This window comes from Mytilus edulis, chromosome 3 (genome assembly GCF_963676685.1).
Source record: "Mytilus edulis chromosome 3, xbMytEdul2.2, whole genome shotgun sequence".
Lineage (NCBI taxonomy): Eukaryota > Metazoa > Mollusca > Bivalvia > Mytilida > Mytilidae > Mytilus > Mytilus edulis.
In genome coordinates, this window is record NC_092346.1 from 17,341,791 (window position 1) to 17,358,194 (window position 16,404).

The window sequence follows — 16,404 nt, forward strand, 5'->3', positions numbered from 1 at the left end:
CATTAATATTGGAGAGGTAGTTCTAATACATGATAAAACTTCAAGAACAACTTCAAAGAATCAACAAATTGATTCAAGGACGAGATGAGTTTAGCAGATCAGCTATTTTACGGACTAAAAATGGTCAAACGTCTAAACCTAAGCAAGTTATGTCTACTAGAACTGACATCTAATGAATACACAGGACCGTGTGATGAAATACTACCCGCGAGCGAAGACCAATGCAAAGAAAAAGATACAAATGTGGACCAAATGAGACTATCGTATAATTTTATGGACTGTTAACTGTTCGTGCTTTATTACAGAAATAATTTTATTTTATTCGTGCTCATTATCAAAGACAGTTAAAGATATTCAAAGTTTTATATTTATCAGAGACAGTAATTCAAAGTGAAATTTTCATAATTTATTTTCATTTTATTGTAATTAAATTCATTTGCGGGCCCCCAGAATGTTTAGAATTGCATATGAGGTGTTCCCGCTACCACTCTCCATGTACACGACGTCACCGTCGTTGTGACGTTAGCTGTTCAGAGTTCAATAGAAGTAACATTGCACACAGACGTAATTATTACTAAGCCTTAATTTGTGTCCAATACAACCACTCTACGATGTGTGATTATCTGAGTTCAAATGAAAAAAACAAAAAAATATAAAACAATCAGATGTTTGAAAATTCATTAAAAAAATCAGTCTGTTTCATTTTCAAACAAGAAATAGTCACTTTGCTTTGTTAAGATAAAAACTTATTGATTATACTGTTTCACTTTTTTGAAATAAAAAAAAAATGCCATTTCTAAAAGAATGTGGTCAACTAAACAATTACAACATTTGAATAAATGTGCCATTTCTGTACAAAATAAAATGTTCCTTATATAGACAAAATATTTAGGTTTTCCAATTTAGTAAATTTTGAAAAATGTCCTGTTCTGTTCATTGATCTTTCTTGAATATCACTAACTCTGAGTACTCACTGGTCATCATGACCACATAATAGTACCAGTAAATTTCTTTTAGTTTCTATCACTTAGCCAATGTTAGGTTGCACTTACTTCACCAATACAGACAGTTGGAGAGGTTGGGAGCAGCATGTTTTATGCAACTTTTAAGAGGACTATTGGCAGTTCCAATGTTTGAGTTTGTACAATGCTCATGGAACAGTGAATAATTCCTATACCTTAATTTGACACCTTTGATTTTCATAAGCTTCGTAAAATTCCGTACAAACAACGGTACATTGCCGGCTCATCTTCATGTTCCACTAAAGAATTGTCCACTAGATTGACTAACATTCTGTCCGCAGTGAAAAAAAGGTCTTCAGAAATACTGTGAAACTGTTAACTCGAGTAGTGGTATTAACCATATGTGGATTCACAAAAGTTCTAAAGAACTTCTAGATAATTTTCAATCTCGGTCGTTTTCTGAAACAATTTCTATCAAAACTTTTGATTTTTCAACCCTGTCAAAGAACATCTCGTCCTTTTCCTAAAAAGTTCACCGGAAGGTACCAAGACCTTGTTGATAAATATTTCGTATCAATTTCACAAATAATAAATGATGGTCTTGATGTATAGTTTTTGCGTAGTGACGTTGTTTATTCACTTAACAACGAGTTATGTTGGGTTTTTTTTTTCTTTTGTCTTTATTCTATTTTATTATTACTTTATCTGGTTGGATTGTTTTCTGTGATATCCATTTGACGTGGCACGGTACTTATACATCCCGTCAATGTGTTTGTATTATCTTTCATTTTTGCTGATGTGTTTAGTGTATGTGACTTTTTGTGTTTCTTTGGTTCTTATAACGTGATTTTGTACTTTAAAAGATCCCGTCATTATGCTATTCTTCTATTAAATGTTATTATGTTATAGTTGTATTATAAATTAGAAAATACGTTGAACAACAAACACCAAAACAATATAATCGAGTAGTGGTATTAACCATTTTTGGATTCTTATAAATTCTACAGAACTTCTGGACAATTTTAAATTTCGGGTCTATTTCTAAAATTAATTCTAACATCGTTTTGATTTTTTAACCCTGTAAGCAAACATTTTCCATGTGAAATTATAAAATTGTTTTGTGTAAACATTGAACGACTACATTTCTTCCTAAGTGACGTATAAATTTTCTGACGTCAGACACGCGAAGCAATGAATGCGTTTTAATTTGATAGATGCTGATGTGCTTTTTTTTGGTAAATTGTTTGTTTTAAGATTGTAACACAGTGATGACTGCTGTACCCATTTTTGACTATTTTATTTATTATGTCTGTTTTGTTCACGCATCGTTGTTAATATAATTTCATGAGACTGTTGTAAAAGGGTGAGGTTTGGCGCTTTAAAACCAGGTTCAATCCACCATTTGCTACATTTGAAAATGCCTGTACCAAGTCAGGAATATGACAGTTGTTGTTCATTCGTTTGATGTGTTTTGTCATTTGATTTTGCCATGTGATTAGGGACTTTCCGATTGAATTTTCCTCGAAGTTCAGTATTTTTGTGATTTTACATTTTGCTTTCGGAACTGTCTTTTATTCTGGTGTTTTGTTTTATACTTTTAAATTAAAATCTATCACATAAAGGAACGACCCTAAGCAAATTACAAAATCAAAAGCTCAAACACATTAAACAAATGGATTACAACTGTCATATTCATGGCTTAATAAATGTATTTTCTATGTAGAAGATGCTGGATTTAACCTGGGTTTAAAGCGCACAACCTCTAACTTAAGTGACAGCGGAATCAAAGTCAATCTAAGTTTATAATGAAATATAAAACCTAGAATGAGTTTTAAAAATATTTATTTGAAATATGATTGTATATCTAAATAATTAATAGCAAGTTCATATTATGTTATACATAATATTTTGTTTTATAAAAAAAAAAGCAGTAGTTTAATAACAAGACAATACACTGAATATAACTATATATTCAGCCATATCACAAGTTTATTTCTACGATACATCAGTATAAAACATTCAGTATTTGCTCTAAATTTTACTCTAACTTGTACTTTGTTGGAAAGAGTTGTAAAATTAAAAAGCCTGAGATAAGTTTTGTATAGAAAGAGGTAGTTTTGTAAAACACAAAACCGGATACATAACCATATATGTGGCCATACCACGTGTATGTACTTCTATTACATACGTGTGAAACATTCAACATGTTGCTTTATATGTACCCTTACTCTAATGTTGCCAAAAAAGTAAAAAAGTTGTAAAACCATAGCCTTAGATTTGCTTTTTATAAAAGGAGATAGTTTAATAAAAAGACAAAACCAAAAAAACATAACAATCTGTTTAGAAATATACCACTTGTAGATAACTTCAATACATAAGTGTTAAAAAATCAGTAACTTACTCTTAATTGACTTTGACTCTTACTTTGTTTGAAAATATTGAAAAAGATTTTAAACCATAGCTTAATTAAGGTAGCATCCTCTTTTTTGTCAAAAATTAAACAGAAATTAAACAAAAATTGATATTTGTAATGGAAACATTTTATAAATGTTAATGAGAATACTGGCATGTGAGTAATAAATAGTTCTAGCTCTGTATAGAGTAATAGTGTGTTACCATGTTAACACATGTATGTGCAGGTGTTTTGGTGAAAATGCCAAATTTAGTTTTAACAAAGAAGATATCTTTCAATTGAAAGAAATGTGCCTTTTTCAAATGAGAATTACGTTGTATTTGGAAGTCTGGGATTTTTTTCTGAATGAATGTGGAAAATGTATTCTTGAATTTCATGCAATTTATTCAGGATTGGTCTACATAATTTTTATAGTTACGAGATTAATAACAGTTGTTACTCACCATATAGAATTAATGGACAAAATGTGTCAATGAGACACATATAGTTAATATGAAGTAGTCAATGTAGTATTTAAAACTTTTGAGAGTGGAGATGACTCGTTTGGTCGGTACATACAGCAGTTTAAGTATGGACAAAAGACAGATTCTCAGTTATAATAATACATAACTCATTGTGCGCCAGATTGTGCGAAAAGCAGAAAAATAAAAAATAGTAAAATTGACGCCACCTAACTTGGTCGGTGTTTGATGGTAATAAGCAATATGTATGAGTTTCTTAACATCTGCTTGAGGCAAACAAAAGTTAGAAAACTGACACCAATTCGGGACATACACATGGAGAATGGTAAACCTACACTGTTTTATCTAAAACAGGGAGGAAACAGGAACAACCAAATATTTATATGGTATGATTGTACGCTTCGATAAAAAAAAAAAACAGTTTTGTCATATTAGAATCGAAATGATGTCCTGTGTATATAAATTTCAATCACATAACTTTCTAGTCTAAATGACTGGAAAAGATTATGGTTCGTCTACATACAAATCATTAAAAAAACAGAAAGTCTAAATTACTAGAAAAGATTATAGTTCGTCTACATACAAATCATTAAAAAAAACAGAAAGTCTAAATTACTAGAAAAGATTATAGTTCGTCTACATACAAATCATTCAGAAAACAATATAGTCTAAATTACTAGAAAAGATTATAGTTCGTCTACATACAAATCATTCAGAAAACAATATAGTCTAAATTACTAGAAAAGATTATAGTTCGTCTACATACAAATCATTCAGAAAACAATACAGTCTAAATTACTAGAAAAGATTATAGTTCGTCTACATACAAATCATTCAGAAAACAATATAGTCTAAATTACTAGAAATGATTTAGGCTCGTTTACATACAAATCAATCTGATAAAATATAGTCTAATTTACTAGAAAAGTTTAAAGCTTGTCTACAAATACATCAATCAAAAAAGAATATGGTCTAATTAACTACATCTAAATAAAATAACACTAATCTAATTTCATTATGAAATAATAACGTATAATAGACAATTATGGCACGTGTATAAACCATCAATCACATAACAGTATAGTCTTAATCATCAAAGACAATTATGGCACGTGTATAAAGACATCAATCACATAACAGTATAGTCTTAATTATCAAAGACAATTATGATATGTCAACATAAACATCAATCAGATAACACCATAGTCTAAATTTCTAGAAATAAAAACAATAATGCCCAAGTCCATATAAGCATTTTAGCACCAAACTAATATCAATATGATATAAATTATTAAAGATGACAATGGCATGTCTACATACATATCAATCACATAACAGTATAGTCTTAATCATCAAAGACAATTATGGCACGTGTATAAAGACATCAATCACATAACAGTATAGTCTTAATCATCAAAGACAATTATGGCACGTGTATAAAGACATCAATCACATAACAGTATAGTCTTAATCATCAAAGACAATTATGGCACGTGTATAAAGACATCAATCACATAACAGTATAGTCTTAATCATCAAAGACAATTATGGCACGTGTATAAAGACATCAATCACATAACAGTATAGTCTTAATCATCAAAGACAATTATGGCACGTGTATAAAGACATCAATCACATAACAGTATAGTCTTAATCATCAAAGACAATTATGCTATGTCTACAAAGACATCAATCACATAACAGTATAGTCTTAATTATCAAAGACCATTATGCTATGTCTACAAAGACATCAATCACATAACAGTATAGTCTTAATTATCAAAGACCATTATGCTATGTCTACAAAGACATCAATCACATAACAGTATAGTCTTAATAATCAAAGACAATTATGCTATGTCTACAAAGACATCAATCACATAACAGTATAGTCTTAATTATCAAAGACAATTATGATATGTCAACATAAACATCAATCAGATAACACCATAGTCTAAATTTATGGAAATAAAAACAATAATGCCCAAGTCCATATAAGCATGTTAGCACCAAACTAATATCAATATGATATGAATTATTTAAGATGATAATGGCATGTCTACATACATATCAATCACATAACAATATAGTACAAATTACTAAATAAGAATAGTTGGAATATATCGTAATTGTCTCAGAATCAAGTATGAAAATATTTGAACGAGACATTGAATGAGGTAGATCATTTCTACACTGATGTGTGCATAGAAAGCACAATTGGTATCAAACACAAGCCATGATTATGTCAATTATACTGTAACACTAAAAAAAAAATAAAAAATGGTAAATTCATATATAAATTCCTAACTATATATCTACAGACACATTTTATCAACTTCTCAAACAAGGTTTTGTATACAGTCAGTGACTGGTTATCACAGATGTTTATACAGTCAATATAATAGCTGTCATTTGTCTGTAAGTTCTGCAAGAAAATATTGGTAGCGATTGAATGGAAAGTTTGCAGTTCATAATGATATTCTACAGTGCCTGAATTACCAACAAAAATAGTTTATAGATTTTTGGAAACCATGACAAATTTCTGTTCATTATTTAAAAGTGACATTAGCAGCTTTGATCTTTGCATCTGTTACAGATTTTATTTTGTGAACATGATCTGTATGTATCAGCATAAATCTGTATGTAAATACTTTACAAATCTTGATCTTAAATTTATAATTCAGTAAAGTTTTACCCTTATGAGATGTCTATCGGAACCTTAATTGTGCTCATTTTTGTGTTTATATGTGCAATGAATTCACTATACAATATATGCGGGAAAGACAATGCATTCAATGGAAACAAAAACATTAATTTGGTATTGAATCGATGTTTCATTTGTTTATCCCTTGATAAATATGCAAATTAAACAAAAACCAGTATATGGATATTTCAAACATTTGAGCTAATGTTACACATATTCAGATAAGGACTTTGAAAATCACGAAATTAGCCCAAAGACGTATTTATGACAGTTCTTGTCCATTCGTTTTTGATGCGTTTTGTTATTTGATTCTGCCATGTGATTATGAGCTTTCCGAATTAATTTTCCTCTAAGTTCAGTATTTTTGTGATTTTACTTTTAACTGTTTACATTGCATAGTGTTTAATACTTGTTTAAATTTTATGCTGTATCTTAATCTGGTTGTTAATATTTTTTATTTTGAAGGGAAAGGAATTCAACATGTTTAACCCCGCCACATTATTTATGTATGTGCCTGTCACAAGTCAGTTATACAGTGGTTGTCGTTTGTTTATGTGTTACATATTTTGTTTTCGTTCATTTTTTTACATAAATAAGGCCGTAAGTTTTCTCGTTTGAATTGTTTTACATTGTCTTATCAGGGCCTTTTATAGCTAACTATGCGGTATGGGCTTTGCTCATTGTTGAAAGCCGTGCAGTGACCTATAGTTGTTAATGTCTGTGTCATTTAAGTCTTTTGTGGATGGTTGTCTCATTGGCAATCATACCACATCTTCTTTTTTTATATTAAGAAGGTTCTATTCACGTACAAACTATTGCACTTACCCAAATATACTTTTAAAGTCTCTCGTCGTGTTTTTCCACCATAGACAAGCTGGCATCACCAGGAACAGCATCTGCTTTTGCTAATGAAGTCAATATAATTACATAGGTAATTTGTAAAATGACATTTTATCATGAAAACACACTTTTTTCTATTCAACCACAGGTGTAAACGTAACATAAAGCGATACAAGTATAGTATAAATAAATAAATTTCGATGTCTTCACATATTGCAGTATCAATAGCAATGTCGATTCTTAACTAAACGAGTGGGAGTTTTACAAATTGAACATTTAAGCTCGAATGCTAAACTGCAGAATAAAACAATAAACATACATTAAATATATTGTCAGCAGGCACACTGACGGCACGCTTCCCCTGATTTGTAACTAAGCAAACCAAATTTTACCAGATTCCTAAATTATAAGTCGCATAACTACTGATAAATTGTTTTGGAAATCCACATCTACATAATAATTATGTCCTCAGATTTCAAAAGCTTGTAAAGATAAATTGAATATTTCCCAAACCTGTACATATATCCTTTATCTAATTGCACAAGAAAGATTAACTACAGTATAAGCTTAGATAAAAATAATTGGAGGAAGACTTATTGATAAAAAAAAATTACATTTACACGCTGAATGAAAGTAAGAAAATTACTGTATCATTAATGGAATCATTGTCAATGTAACAAGAAGCTGTACATATTTTAAAGCTAGGTACAGTTCCCGGAGAGTCATACTATAAAACAAGCATCAGTTTATAATATGTACTCACAACCTGAATCATCTTGTTTAGGAAAACAGTAGTACAAAGTAAAATATTAATTTCAATTATATGAAAGTACATATTATGTATAAATGATTTTAGAAACTCTTCGTAAATGAGTCTTGATCGCTCTGAAGAATAAGACCGCCTTTTATATTCATAAATTTGTAATTTTTTTCTCTGTTTTAAGAACAAAAGATATTATTTCAACAGTTTTGTTATGAATGATTTAAAAATACATATGCAAGAAATCGAAAAAGTAAAAAGTGATATGGGATGTACACCTTCCTAGTAAAATCATTTGTTGTACCTCTCACCCATTTCCACTTGTATCACATGTTTTGGAAATAATTCCAGAACGATATTTCAACGAGACTGAAACGTCAGAGGAATTCATCCTTAAGTTATCTTATGGATAAAAATGTAAAAGTCCAAAATTTCTTCAAAAAACATAAAGTATGTTGTCAAGGAATGACGAAAATTATGATGGCAACCAAATTCTATAGATATACGAAGATGTGGTATGAGTGCCAAATGAGACAATTTTCCACCCAAGTCGCAATTTGTAAAAGTAGACCACTATAGGTCAAAGTACGGTCTTCAACATGGAGCCTTGGCTCACTCCATGCATGAAAGCTTTAGGCAAAATGGTTTCTTGAGAAAGTTTTACCAAGATATTGAAACCTACAATATATAATATGTTCGAAAAATTTAAATATCAATTGCAAAAAAAACTCTGAGTAATAGTATTGCTCTTTTTTACAAAGCAAAGTTTCTGAAATATTTTTGCTTTTCTCGACAAGGTATTATAAAACAAAGATTATAATAACACGTTTGGAATTCTTATAATGACGTCATGCTAAATATAGATATTGATTAATATTGACTTTCAGTATCGTAAGGTAAACGCCAAAAAAATACCACAGGATTTTGAGGGGAAAATTAACGGATAGTTTGTTAAATCTTATAACTACAAATGTATGTTTGTTTATCTCTTTTAAAGAAAACAATCCGAAAATTCTGATTCCAAAATCCTTAATATGAAACATATAACAGTTAAAAGTCTTGGAAAGTTGAAATGAGCACCAAGTCAACGGTGAAGGTCTTAAAATTGCTTAACAGCAATTTAATTCAAGAAAAAAAAAGTTCATTAAAATGTGTCTTGCAACACAAAATGTCACTCGTTATGGACCAGAATATTATAAACTATGAGGGGAAGGGGTAAGAAGGGGAATCAGTAAAATACCTTTTGATGTCCTCTTCTTGAAGCAGCAATATCCTCCTGCACATGTTGAGCAGACAGCTGACAATACACCAAACACTATTCCAAGTATTCTTGCAGTTGTGCTATAATCCTTGGGAGTGACTTTTTCTATTTAAAAATACTAACTGTTTTATTTTAGAGCAGGTTTTCAAAGGGTAATACAATATGTCTACTTACGATAAAGATTTCTGCATATTTTGTGAATTTTATTAATCTCTATTCTTAGTGAACAACAAAAGTAATATGATATATTAACTTGTTCTGTTCATTCAATCGCGTAGTGGAATTTACTATTTGTGGATTCTCATAAATTCTGTATATAACTTTTGGACTATTTTCAATCTCGGTCTATTTCTGTAATTTATTCTAACATACTTTTGACTTTTTAAGCCTATATGCTAACATTGCCTATGTAAATTTTAAAATTGATTGTATGCACATTGAACAACAAATTTATGTGACGTATAAAATTTTCTGACGTCAGACACTCAAATCAATGAATGTGTTTGTAGATAGATGTTTTTGTTTTCTGTTAAATTGTTCCTTTTAAAATTGTTATACGATGAGGACTGATAGTAGAATTAACTATTTTATGGATTCTTATAAATTCTATATACAACTTTTGGACTATTTTCAATCTCGGTCTATTTCTGATATTTATTCTTACATACTTTAATATTGTTATACGATGATGACTGATGTACCCATATTTTGACTATTTTATTTATTGTGTCTGTTTAGTTTACGCATCAATGTTAATATAACGGAATTTGATGAGACTGTCATTAAAGTGAGAGGATTAGCGCTATAAAACCAGGTTAAATCCACCATTTTCTACATTTGAAAATGACTGTACCAAGTTAGGAATATGACAGTTCTTATCCATTCGTTTTTGGTGCGTTTTGTTATTTGATTTTGCCATGTGATTATGGACTTTCCAAATTGATTTTCCCCTAGTTTTTTTGTGATCTTACTTTTTTTTGTAGTATGAATGAATTTTCATCTGATTCTTTATTATTACAAAAACTGATATGATATATTACTTATGTCTGGTGAAGTGTTAACGAATTATAATTTACCTGGTGTCGATGTAGTGTAAATAAAGGCAACAGTAGTATAACGCTGTTCAAAACTCATAAATCCATGGACAAAAAAAAAATCGGGGAAACAAACTAAAACTGAGGGAAACGCATTAAATATAAGAGAACAACACACAACATTAAAGTGTAACACACAAAGAAACGGACTAAGCATTAGACAAAATCCTATGAGAATAACAAATATAACATCAAAACCAAATACATGAATTTGGGATAGATAAGTACCGTGACACGTCTTATAGTAATGTAAATTCACACTCAAAAATAAGAGAAGAAAAAAAAGGACACAACGTTAAAATGTACCACACACAAAAACGAACTATAATATAACAATGGCCCTATTCCTGACGTGGTACAGGACATTTTCAAAAGCAAAAATAGTGGGTTGAACCTGGTTTTATGGCATGCCAAACCTCCCTCTTTTATGGCCATGTGAAATATAGCATTAAAATGACAACACAACATTACAGGACTACAATATAAATTAAAAAGAGAACACAATTGACAAATAAACACACGAATAATAGCTAACAAAAGGCAACAAGTTTAAAATTTCCAATAAGCCAGAAGTGCATTTTGTCCACACAAGACTTACCAGTGACGCCCAAATACAAAAGTTATGTAAACGATACGTTGTGATCATGATTTAATGTAACCTTGTATTGGCCATGGTGTAGTGTAAATTATACATTGTGAGCATGATTGACTGTTATCAGGTGTTGGTGTAGTGAAAATGATAGGCTGTAAACTTGATTGACTGTTACCTGGTGTTGGTGTAGTGAAAATGATAGGCTGTGAGCATGATTGACTGTTACCTGGTGTTGTTGTATTGTAAAAGATAGTCTGCGAGCATGATTGACTGTTACCTGGTGTTGTTGTATTGTAAATGATAGTCTGCGAGCATGATTGACTGTTACCTGGTGTTGATGTATTGTAAAAGATAGTCTGCGAGCATGATTGACTGTTACCTGGTGTTGTTGTATTGTAAATGATAGTCTGCGAGCATGATTGACTGTTACCTGGTGTTGTTGTATTGTAAAAGATAGTCTGCGAGCATGATTGACTGTTACCTGGTGTTGTTGTATTGTAAATGATAGTCTGCGAGCATGATTGACTGTTACCTGGTGTTGTTGTATTGTAAAAGATAGTCTGCGAGCATGATTAACTGTAACCTGGTGTTGTTGTATTGTAAATAATAGTCTGCGAGCATGATTGACTGTTACCTGGTGTTGTTGTATTGTAAAAGATAGTCTGCGAGCATGATTGACTGTTACCTGGTGTTGTTGTATTGTAAAAGATAGTCTGCGAGCATGATTGACTGTTACCTGGTGTTGTTGTATTGTAAATGATAGTCTGCGAGCATGATTGACTGTTACCTGGTGTTGTTGTATTGTAAAAGATAGGTTGTGAGCATGATTGACTGTTATCTGGTGTTAGTGTAGTGAAAATGATATGTTGTGAGCATGATTGACTGTTGTTTACAGAGGATATTTAAAATAATATATTACCTGGTGTTGGTATTGTGTAAATGATAGGCTGTGAGAATGATTGACTCTTACCTAATGTTTGTGTGGTGTAAATAATAGGCTGTGAGCATGATTGACAGTTAGCTTGTGTTTGTGTAGTGTAAATGATTGGTTGTGATCATGATTGACTGTTGTTTACAGATGATAATTAAAATAATATATTACCTGGTGTTGGTGTTGTGTAAATGATAGGCTGTGCGCATGATTGACTGTTATTTACAGAGGACACTGAGAGTATCCATAACTCTTCTGTAATGGAGCCATAGATACGTGTTTTGAAGTCCCATGTTATTGTCAGATTTTTAAATTTTGGTAAATCCTGCGGTAAACACCACCATCCCTGAAGGTCATCACATTTAATAACCTAGAAAATAAATTAGGAACCAGTGATTTTGACTGCTGTGTTGATAGTTACTGAAGACTTTATCTTATTCAGCAATCAGCCAACTTTTGTACAAAAATAATGGTACTTTATCTATACTTTACAATAACAAAGAGCAATGTCTCCAGTTATCATGCTTCCATCTTGAATGAATTGTTAACATCACTGTTCTCATAACCGTTCATTTTGGGCCTTTGAGTCCTTTCCATTAAACAAAACATGGACAGCAATGAAGAATGAAAAAAAAGTTCTATGATTAAATAAAGAAATAATTCATGGGGGCTTGAATATATCGTGATTGATCACGGGTTGGTTGTTCCTTTATCGATTCTAATAGGACAAATACGGCAATTGCTTTGGATCGAAGCGCTCTACGTGAAGGTATTATTTGCCGCTCCCATAAATAAACGCACTGTCAAATTGACGCAAAAGAATGGAACAAACTGAATTAGTGACATGATTAAACTATTTACAATTACGTATTTAGATAGGTTTATATGAATTTAAATAATAAGTTTACTTAAACGTCTTGTATAAAACAAAATGACTTATAACACATTTAAGCATCGTTTGTTTACGTTTCCTTGTTTTGATGATTTTCGGTTTTATAAGCGTGTATTATCCCGTAAATGCTTATATACTGACGCCAGAGTTCTATGACCTCGGGAAACTCATTCATAAACAAACACATGACTCGGGAGTACAACTGGAACAGCCCAACCAATATTTTCATATTTTACCACGGGTGTGTACTCAAAGCGTTGGAAGGGCCCTATGTTAGAATTATAACAGGATATAAACTATATATTAACATTGTCATCAACATCATTTTTTTTTCTATTTGCTTCTTGCTAGGAAACATGATACAAGCTCTGTGAGCCTGTTTTTTTGGTTTATTAAGCTCTGACGATTAAATGTGGAACTCTTAGTCAATATACACAACTTAAAGTATTGTATACCTTCAAAATACTATAGTTATAACATATGAAGATAAAAAAAAAATAGGGACTCTTTCCAATGCGATCGATGTTCACACAAATTTGTATACCATGAAAAATGATAAATCCAGAGTCGTTAACAAAAATAAGAGATTATCAAATATCCAGCACGATAAAATATTTCACCAAATATGAAAGCTATCGCATATACAGAAGACACAAAAGCTAATTGTACAATATTTAATGATTTGAATATTTTATACATTTCTCCTAACATTCTATGACTAATTTACCCAAACACGTTCTAACAATTAATTCTAACCAAAAGTCTATTTCTGACATTACTTTGGAACTATTGACAATATGTCGCTTAGATATTTCTCGTATTGTATCGTATAGTTTATGCGCTTTTTAATTTCACCCTGCTTAGACAAACACTATTCTTTGTAAGAGTTATCTCCCAAAACACTGTCTCCCTTGTACCTGCATATTCTCCGTAACAGTTAAAGAAAGCGACAAATTTATTTGATACAATTGCTCGTTATATCCTTCCCATGATTTGTCCTATTTTGACGGAAGTAATATGAACACTCCATATAATAGTTATTTCCCCTTATGCATTTGATATGAGTGATATGCATTTCTATCTTGTAAACCTTAAGTTAAAGAAACCTAAGATCTTTTGATTTGAGGTCCTTGATCCCAAAAAAAGAAAGAAAATCAGGTTAAGGTCAAAGGTCAAGGTCACTCAAGACTATCAATGACTTACGATCGACCGAAAGTTACCAATTATCTCTTGATTTAAAGACAAAAGTATAAAGAAACTATATATTTTCGGAATCCGTGTGAAAGAAGCTATTATATGAGACTGGAAAAGACATTAAAATTCACCGGAAGTAGACTTTTATCTTCCTTATTTCACTCAAAAGCATATCAAAACCACTTATGTATCGCATCAGTATAAAGTAACCAGTTTTTTTTTTAAATTTCTTTGATGTGGAAAGACCTTCATTGTTCTCTGAACAATTTGTTTTAAATTGTTAATTTATTTCTCCTGAATATGTATGAAGCTTTTGCCGCTGGATGATAAGCAAATAACAATCAATCAATATGTATGTATATTTTATATTTCCTCAGTTGAAGGACCAATATAAAGTCCTTGTCGGAAATACTCCTTAAAACTTACCAAAGTGAAAAAAGAGTCCATTTGAATTAGAAGTTTCAGGTAGTTGTCTCTAGATTCCCTCCTACACTGAATGGTATTGCTTAGAAGTGCTAGGTAGAAACATATCTTCTTCGTACTGCTCTGTACATCTATGTTGGCACTGCATGTTTTATATGCTAAATCATTCCTTTCATGCCGGCTTTTTGGAGCAAGCTTTAATTTAAACATTTGAAGGGAATCTTCCAAACAACCATCCATTCTACACGGAAAGGAAGAGTTAACTGAAATGGATAAATACAATTAATTTGTACTGTATTCCCTTCATGTAATGTTGCCATGTAAGCGGTATATTTAACATTGCCATCAAGTGCCATAAAAATGAGGTCAAGGTCCAATTGCTCAATATAAAAGTTTGGATCACTTGTTTCTAAGAATAAAAAGGTTACAGATATATCGAGTTGATAAGAATATTTTTTAATACAGCTATTCACTGTCCACGTCATGCTTAATCTGTAAAGGGAAGTAACTAACAAAATTGCTAAGATATTTTGACTTAGTGCAGTTGATACTTTGGCAGTTCAGTTTATGATAACATTTATGGCATAAATCTGTGCGCAATGGCATTCGACAATTTGATTATCAGGTGACGTTGCGGCCGTTAACATGTATCGCAAATGACATTTCATAATCAATTTCTTTTGACGTTACGTGATTTTTTTTCAAGAAAAAAACAAGAAATAATGTTATAAGCTCTTCAAAGGCAAATGTTCAAATAATCTATATTTCAAAACCTACACTCCCCACCAAAAAAAATCATAAAAACAACCACAAGGATTTAAAAAAAACATCATATGATCCCTATTCCTCACAAACACCGCTAAAAGAGGGACAAAACACACCAGAGGGACAGTCAAACTCACAAATCTTAAATAAAACTGATAACGCCAAACAAAAGTTCACATGACACAACACACAAAACTAAAGAATAAGCAACACGAACCCCAACAAAACTTTAATGACCAAGCTTATATAGTTACATTTGAAAGTTGGTATTTTAGATTGTATCACATCAAGTCCAGTTATATCTGAGAGAGCACACCTAGCACATTCTTTCATTGAGAACAGTATTGTTCCATTTCCAGTCAAGCCTGTATGCTGATGGGACTTGAAACTGTCCAAAACTCTGAACACTAATGTAAAATCTAGTGTCGGCCATCTCATTTTTACAGATCCATTAAGCGTGCAATCAAACTTCTGCAAACATAAAAAGACCAAATCATAAACTGTAATCACTGATATATCTTACCCCATTGAATACCAATTTTAAGCTTTGCACAACGTTTATTTACAAATAATGCTACTTGTTATGTAGATCTGACAATTAAATGAACCATCATATATAATTTATGTCCTATCTAATATCAGTTGTTTATAAGAAGGTAACTACAAATTTGCACTTTGTTTGTCAGTATGGCCACCTGGTAATTTTGTCTGCATTTTTTCTGTAATTCCTCCATCTATCGGTTTGATATTTCGTAAAAAGTCATATCATAAGAACATGAAGAAGTTTGAGTTTTTTTTGCATTTCTTGGCCATGTCGTCGACAGAAAATTGCTTGAAATTATTAGTTGTCCCCATTTTTTGGGGGTGACTAATTCGTCATTTCCCGGATCTTTAAATAAACTTTCTGGCTTAAATAATGATAAGATGACAAATCCTTTCTAAAAGAGGGGCGAAAGGTACCAGAGGGACAGTCAGACTCATTCATAAAAAATAAACTGACACCGCCATGGCTAAAATAATCTAAACTAATGATCCACGTAGTGCTTGTCCCAAGTAAGCATAAACATATCCAATGTAAACATTACAGTGTGTAGCAGACATTGTATTACAAT

At 31.3% G+C, this 16,404-nt stretch overlaps 1 long non-coding RNA gene across 1 annotated transcript; it reads right to left on the bottom strand.

The window, feature by feature from the left end:
* Positions 1 to 5,824: 5,824 nt before the first annotated feature.
* LOC139514801 (uncharacterized) lies at positions 5,825 to 9,501 on the bottom strand. The gene is made up of 3 exons (XR_011662709.1): positions 9,381 to 9,501; positions 7,366 to 7,445; positions 5,825 to 6,261 (listed from the first exon to the last, which is right to left on the bottom strand). It is a non-coding gene; the product is annotated as an uncharacterized lncRNA (long non-coding RNA).
* Between the last annotated feature and the right edge of the window lie 6,903 nt (positions 9,502 to 16,404).